The following is an 8325-nucleotide window of genomic DNA, read 5'->3' as shown; positions in this document are numbered from 1 at the left end:
TTGATGATCCACTGCGAGGTGAGCTGTGTCCAGCTAAAGAAGGCACCAGCGGAAATCTAGGCGAGTCCGCGGTCGAACAAGGCAATTAGCTTGAAGTCTGCATAATTTGCATCTCACGTGGGCACTTGGTAGATTACAGTCTTCTGCGAAACATGGTGCATCCAACTGACTTTGTAATCTAGATGACTTGGACCGTGACGGTAAAACCCTATATAATCCAACGTAGGAAAGATAATCTCATGGGAGGTGTGGAAGTTCATGAGGACTAACTTTTTCCGGTCTTGTCTAATGGCAGCCATCCAGTGGGAGTTCATGCCGACCCAGTACATACCTGCCAAGAAGTTTCGGGCGATGGTGAACAGATCGAAGTCGAGGGAAATGATGTATGGCGACCCACTACATACCTGCAAAGAAGTTTCGGCTAATGGAGATCGGATTGAAGTCGAGGGGCATCATGTACGCCTCCGTATCATGGTGAGCAAATCTCGCAGGACCAGATAACAGCAAGCAGGGTGTCTTGAAAAGCTTAGGCCTCGCTTCAACGATGGTCGTGTGCATGTCCCTCGAGCATGCAGCCAGCCGCAAGGCGCTCAACATATCCATACATGAACAACAGAGGTCGAGGATGTCACTGGGGAGATTGTTCCAATCGCGGCCCATATGGATGCTGCGCGGTTCACATTTGGCCATGGAGGAGTTTGGAAGGTGGGGTATTAGGGGGCTTGATTTATGGGGGAGAAGGCTCTCGGTGCTGAAGCGGCTAGCGAGGGAATAGTGGTACTGGGGGAGGCGAGCGAGGTGAGGGTACACGAGGGCACAGTGAGATGATGAAGAGTGACCTCAGGATCTCTGGCGAGACGGAGATGGAGATGGAGTGGTGCTAGGGACAGGGAGATGAGGCGAGGCATGCTATACAGCGGCGGTGACAGTGACTACACAGTGCACAAGGTGAGGCTGAGTTTGTTAACCCGAACACGCCACCTAGACCGGTGTCACCTCGGGCGCAGGGTCTTGTCACTTCACTATGAGGACCGAGTGAATAATATTTTGACCATCAAGTGTACCACAGTTGTACTACTACTAGTAGGAACATATAGAGTAGTACTGTATAGCGGAAATAGGTCTCCCATGCTACCATGCCTCTGGGTTCACTTCATCCTATAGGTATCATCCATATTGCGAGCAGAACCAAATTCTCGTGCATGCGGAAGCGCGAAGAAGTTTTTTTTCTTTTTTGAGGATAACCGCATATTCCTTAACCAGAGAATGTTGTGTCTCCCACGCACATGCCAATATCCATCCGAACCAGCTACAACACATTTTTATATCTCTTTGCATAGGTCCCACCTATCAGGAGGGGTGCAGAAATAAAAAGGAATCATAAAATGTCTCGCCACGGTGATTTGAAAGAGTGACCTCAACTAGCCAGTGGCACATGTAGCGCTAGAAGGATGGGCACGTACACGGACAGGTACCACTCCTCGGTCTACCCGCATAGCCTTTTCTTTTAGTCTACCTAGCCGTCTAATCAACTGCCTGCAGGCCACTTCTCCCATTTACTTCTCAATCGGGAACCAATTTTCCTCGGCTTCTTCACCGCTCCTTCATCTTTATTTGCATCCAAACCCCACTGCATTCACATTGTTTTAACCTCTTCACATACTCCTGGAGTAATTCTGAAGCCCCTTTAAATAATCATCTTCTTCAGTTAGACTAGCCATCTAGTCCTAATTCTCCAAACCATAGCCGTCCAGTCCAGCGGTTCCAAATGGCGAAAGAGATCGAGATGCAGGTTTTTAGCATCCAACATGTCCTCGTCAAAGGCTCATTGAGCATAGCTGCCACTGTCACCGACCACCCAAGGGTTGTTCGGAAGTGGATCAACGATGTATCCAACCCCCTCCAGAAGGTGGAGATGAAGGTCATCAGTCTCGACGCAGAGTACACGGAGCGTGCTACTAGGAAGATCCAACTGAGACGTCTCCAACGTATCTATAATTTTTGATTGTTCCATGCTATTATATTATCCATCTAGGATGTTTTATATGCATTTATATGATTTTCAGGACTAACCTATTAACCTAGAGCCCAGTGCCAGTTTATGTTTTTTCCTTGTTTTGAGTTTTACAGAAAAGGAATACCAAACGAAGTCCAATTGACGTGCCAATTTTTGATGATTTTTTATGGACCAAAAGAAGCCCCCGGAGTAAAAGAGTTGGCCCAGAAGAGTCCCGAGCCGTCGACGAGGGTGGGGGCGCGCCTCGCTATCTCGTGGAAGACTCGGAGATCCCCCTGACGTGGGACGTACGCCAAAAATTCCTATAAATATAGAAACCTCCAAAAAATAACCTAGATCGGGAGTTCCACCGCTGCAAGACTCTATAGCCACAAAAAACCAATCGGGACCCTGTTCCGACACCCTGCCGGAGGGGGGGATCCCTCATCGGTGGCCATCTTCATCATCCTGGCGCTCTCCATGACGAGGAGGGAGTAGTTCACCCTCGGGGCTGAGGGTATGTACCAGTAGCTATGTGTTTGATCTCTCTCTCTCTCTCTCTCTCGTGTTCTTGATTTGGCACGATCTTGATGTATCGTGAGCTTTGCTACTATAGTTGGATCTTATGATGTTTCTCCCCCTCTCCTCTCTTGTAATGGATTGAGTTTTCCCTTCGAAGTTATCTTATCGGATTGAATCTTTAAGAATTTGAGAACACTTGATGTATGTGTTGCGTGGGATACCCGTGGTGACAATGGGTATTCTATTGATTCACTTGATGTATGTTTTGGTGATCAACTCGCGGGTTCCGTGACCTTGGGAATCTATGCATAGGGGTTGACACACATTTTTGTCTTCACACTCCGGTAGAAACTTTGGGGCACTCTTTGAAGTTCTTTGTGTTGGTTGAATAGATGAATCTGAGATTGTGTGATGCATATTGTATAATCATACCCGTAGATACTTGAGGTGACATTGGAGTATCTAGGTGACATTAGGGTTCTGGTTGATTTGTGTCTTAAGGAGTTATTCTAGTTGAAACTCTAGGATAGATCGAACGGAAAGAATAACTTCGTGTTATTTTACTACGGACTCTTGAATAGATCGATCAGAAAGAATAACTTTGAGGTGGTTTCGTACCCTACAATAATCTCTTCGTTTGTTCTCCGCTATTAGTGACTTTGGAGTGACTCTTTGTTGCATGTTGAGGGATAGTTATATGATCCAATTATGATATTATTGTTGCGAGAGCTCGCACTAGTGAAAGTATGAACCCTAGGCCTTGTTTCAACGCATTGCAATACCGTTTGTGCTCACTTTTATCATTAGTTACCTTGGTTGGTTGGGGAAACAAGTGAATCTTTGTTATTTGGTTGTAGGGTTGTTTGAGAGAGACCATCTTCATCCTACGCCTCCCACGGATTGATAAACCTTAGGTCATCCACTTGAGGGAAATTTTCTACTGTCCTAGAAACCTCTGCACTTGGAGGCCCAACAACGTCTACAAGAAGAAGGTTGTGTAGTAGACATCAAGCAATTTCTGGCACCGTTGCCGGGGAGGTGAGTGCTTGAAGGTATATCTTTAGATCTTGCAATCGAATCTTTTTGTTTCTTGTTTTATCACTAGTTTAGTCTATAAAAGAAAATTACAAAAAAATGGAATTGAGGGTGCCTCATATGCTTCATCTTTTTAATATCTTTCATGAAAATAAGGATTCCGATAATTGTGCGAAAATGTTAGAAGAAGAATGCATTAAAATGTTTGGCACTAAATCTTTGAATGATGAGCATGATTGCAATGTTGTTAGTACGAACTCTTTGAATATCCATAGTACTAATGATGATTGCACTAGTCATGATGAAAATGTCTCTTATAAGCATGTCAATTTCTATGGAGTGCATATAGTTTGCAAGTACACACCAAATAGGGAAGATAGATTTTGCAAGAGGCATAAGTATTTAGAAACTAAATGGTTGCAAGAAAGGCTAGATGTTTGTGCTAAAAATTTAAATTTTCGTAGTCATCCTTGTGAACTTTGCAATGAACATGGTCATTTAAATATCCAATGCAAATTGTTTCATGATCGTATCATGTCCAAATATTGTGATGACTTGATTTCCCTTGCACATCAGAATGTACTTAGTTTGCTTGTGGGTTATGAAAAAGTGAAATGTATAACTAGGGATATGCCAGAATTTGTCCTTGATAAAGTTCTTGATTTTGATCTAGAGGAAATTTATATGTATTGTGCGGTGAATTGCATTGAAAATCCTTATATTGCCAATTTCATAAAGACAAAAAAACAAATAGAAGATGAAGAGAATACTAATGAAAGGGCAGAGATTTCCCAATATCCTCCTATTCTTTCTTATAATGAATCAGGTAACGAGGAGGAGCTTTCTATTCAACCAATCTCATTAATAAGGAGGTCCAAAAAGAGGATTAAACCCACACATGATGTGAAGAATAAAAAGAAAAGACGGAGAAGCAAAGGTAAAATGGTATCCCTCCCAAATGATGTTGCTCCTATTATTCATTGTGATGATGATAATTGCTATACTGTTGGTGCTATCCACAGTATTAATGATGAGAGTGATTATGCTTATGATATGAAAAGGCCCAAGCTTGGGGATGCCATGTTTGATGAGAATGACAAGTTTGAGAATTTATTTGATGCAATTAATGATTGTCCCAAGATTGGGGATGCTATGTTTTATGAAGATGATATGCTTAACCTCCCAAGTTTTGGTATGCAAATTTATTATGATGATAGCATGCCTCCTATTTATGATGGTTATATTGATGAAAGTGGGTTTGGAAGAGTGTCAAAATTAGGAAGTAATGATCCCACTATTTTGGAGGGTGTTGAATCTTATTGTGACAATTATGAAAGTGGATTTGGAGAGGTCATGACTTTATTTAGTAATTATTGCACTATCTTGGAAGAGGTTTCAATCGATTATGATGAGAACAAAGTTGCTACTTATGATGATTATTGCGATGACACTTATGCTATAAAAAGTAGTGATGATTATATTAAAACTTGTCATGATTATGATTACCCTTTTTCTAAACATTACTCTTTTAATGTGGAAACAATTTATAGTATTCGAGTTTCTTATGATACTCCCACTATTCCGAATGAGAAGAATTTTTCTTATGTGGAGAGTTGTAAATTTTCTATGCTTGTAGATCATGAAAAGAATGCCTTATGTGATGGTTATATTGTTTAATTCATTCATGATGCCACTGAAAGTTATTATGAGGGAGGAACATATTCTTGTAGGAATTGCAATAATATCATGTTTCCTCTCTATGTGCTTAAAGTTTTGAAGTTATGCTTGTTTTGCCTTCCTATGCTAGTTGATTATTGTTCCCATAAGCTGCTTGCTCACAAAATCCCTATGCATAGGAAGTGGGTTAGACTTAAATGTTCTACTCATATTCCTCATGATGCTCTCTTTATGTTTCAATTCTTATCTTTTATGTGAGCATCATTGAAATCATCATGCCTAGCTAGGGGCGTTAAACGTTAGCGCTTGTTGGGAGGCAACCCAATTTTATTTTTGTTCTTTGCTTTTTGCTCCTGTTTAGTCATAAATAATTCATCTAGCCTCTGTTTAGATGTTGTTTTATGTTTTAATTAGTGTTTGTGCCAAGTAGAACCTTTGGGAAGACTTGGGTGAAGTCTTTTCGATCTTGCTGTAAAAAACAGAAACTTTTGCGCTCACGAGATTAGCTGCCAGTTTTTACTGGAGAGTGCTTTTAGGTTGATTCTATTTTCAGAAGATTAATAGACAAATTCCACAGCTCCGCCAATTTATTTCAGAATTTTTGGAGTTACAGAAATATTCGAATGATACAGATTACTACAGACTGTTCTGTTTTTGACAGATTCGGTTTTCTATGTGTTGTTTGCTTATTTTGATGAATCTATGAGTAGTATCGGAGGGTATGAACCATAGAGAAGTTGTAATACAGTAGATATTACACCAATATGAATTTATAATGAGTTCAAAACAGTACCTAAGTGGTGATTTATTTTCTTTTACTAACGGAGCTTACGAGTTTTCTGTTGAGTTTTGTGTTGTGAAGTTTTCAAGTTTTGGGTAAAGATTCGATGGACTATGGAATAAGGAGTGGGAAGAGACTAAGCTTGGGGATGCCCAAGGCACCCCAAGGTAATATTCAAGGACAACCAAGAGCCTAAGCTTGGGGATGCCCCGGAAGGCATCCCCTCTTTCGTCTTCGTTCATCGGTAACTTTACTTGGAGCTATAATTTTATTCACCACATGATATGTGTTTTGCTTGGAGCGTCATTTTATTTTGTTTTGCTTGCTGTTTGAATAAAATACCAAGATCTGAAATTCTTAAATGTTAGAGAGTCTTCACATAGTTACATAATTATTCAACTACTCATATATCTTCACTTATATCTTTTTAGAGCACGGTGGTAGTTTTATTTTATAGAAATTATTGATCTCTCATGCTTCACTTATATTATTTTGAGAGTCTTTTAGAACAGCATGGTAATTTTCTTTGGTTATAAAATTAGTCCTAATATGATAGGCATCCAAGAAGGGTATAATAAAAACTTTCATATAGAGTGCATTAAATACTTTGATAAGTTTGATACTTGATAGTTGTTTTGAGATATAAAGGTGGTAATGTTAGAGTCATGCTAGTTGGGTAATTGTGGAATTGAGAAATACTTGTGTTGAGGATTGCAAGTCTCGTAGCATGCACGTATGGTAAACGTTGTGTGACAAATTTGAAGCATGGGGTGTTCTTTGATTGCTTTCCTTATGAGTGGTGGTCGGGGACGTGCGATGGTCTTTTCCTACCAATCTATCCCCCTAGGGGCATGCGTAGTAGTACTTTGCTTCGAGGGCTAATAAAATTTTGCAATAAGTATATGAGTTCTTTTTGACTAATGTGAGTCCATCGATTATACGCACTCTTACCTTTTCGCAATTTGCTAGCCTCTACGGTACCGTGCATTACCCTTTCTCACCTCGAGAGTTGGTGCAAACTTCGCCGGTGCATCCAAAGCCCGTGATATGATACGCTCTATCACACATAAGCCTCCTTATATCTTCCTCAAAACAGCCACCATACCTACCTATTATGGCATTTCCATAGCCATTCCGAGATATATTGCCATGCAACTTTCCACCGTTCCGTTTATTATGACATGCTTCATCATTGTCATATTGCCTTGCATGATCATGTAGTTGACATCGTATTTGTGGCAAGGCCACCATTCATAATTTTTCATACATGTCACTCTTGATTCGTTGCCCATCTCGGTACACCGCCGGAGGCACTCATATAGAGTCATATTTTGTTCTAGTATCGAGTTGTAATCCTTGAGTTGTAAATAAATAGAAGTGTGATGATCGTCATTATTAGAGCATTGTTCCGTGTGAGGAAAAAAAAGAGAAATGCCAAAAAAAAGAGAAGGCCCCAAAAAAGGGAGAAATGCCAAAAAAAAAGAGAAGGCCCAAAAATAAGAGAGAAAAAGAGAGAAGGGGCAATATTACTATCCTTTTTCCACACTTGTGCTTCAAAGTAGCACCATGATCTTCATGATAGAGAGTCTCTTATTTTGTCACTTTCATATACTAGTGGGAATTTTTCATTATAGAACTTGGCTTGTATATTCCAACGATGGGCTTCCTCAAAATGCCCTAGGTCTTTGTGAGCAAGCAATTTGGATGCACACCCACTTAGTTTCTTTTGTTGAGCTTTCATACATTTATAGCTCTAGTGCATCCGTTACATGGCAATCCCTACTCCTCGCATTGACATCAATTGATGGGCATCTCCATAGCCCGTTGATTAGCTGCGTTGATGTGAGACTTTCTTTTTTTTTCTTCTCCACACAACTCCATCATCATATTCCGTTCCACCTATAGTGCTATGTCCCTGGCTCGCGCTCATGTATTGCATGAAAGTTGAAAAAGTTTGAGAATACTAAAGTATGAAACAATTGCTTGGCTTGTCATCGGGGTTGTGCATGATTTGAGCATTTTGTGTGACGAAGATGGAGCATAGCCAAACTATATGATTTTGTAGGGATGAACTTTCTTTGGCCATGTTATTTTGAGAAGACATAATTGCTTGGTTAGTATGCTTGAAGTATTATTGTTTTTATGTCAATATTAAACTTTTGTGTTGAATCTTTCGGATCTGAACATTCATGCCACAATAAGGAAAATTACATTGAAAATTATGTTAGGTAGCATTCCACATCAAAAATTCGGTTTTTATCATTTACCTACTCGAGGACGAGCAGGAATTAAGCTTGGGGATGCTTGATACGTC

Source organism: Aegilops tauschii, chromosome 5, assembly GCF_002575655.3.
Source record: "Aegilops tauschii subsp. strangulata cultivar AL8/78 chromosome 5, Aet v6.0, whole genome shotgun sequence".
In the NCBI taxonomy this organism is placed as follows: Eukaryota; Viridiplantae; Streptophyta; class Magnoliopsida; order Poales; family Poaceae; genus Aegilops; species Aegilops tauschii.
The sequence above is the reverse complement of the archived record's forward strand: the minus strand, read 5'-3'. Positions refer to the sequence as shown.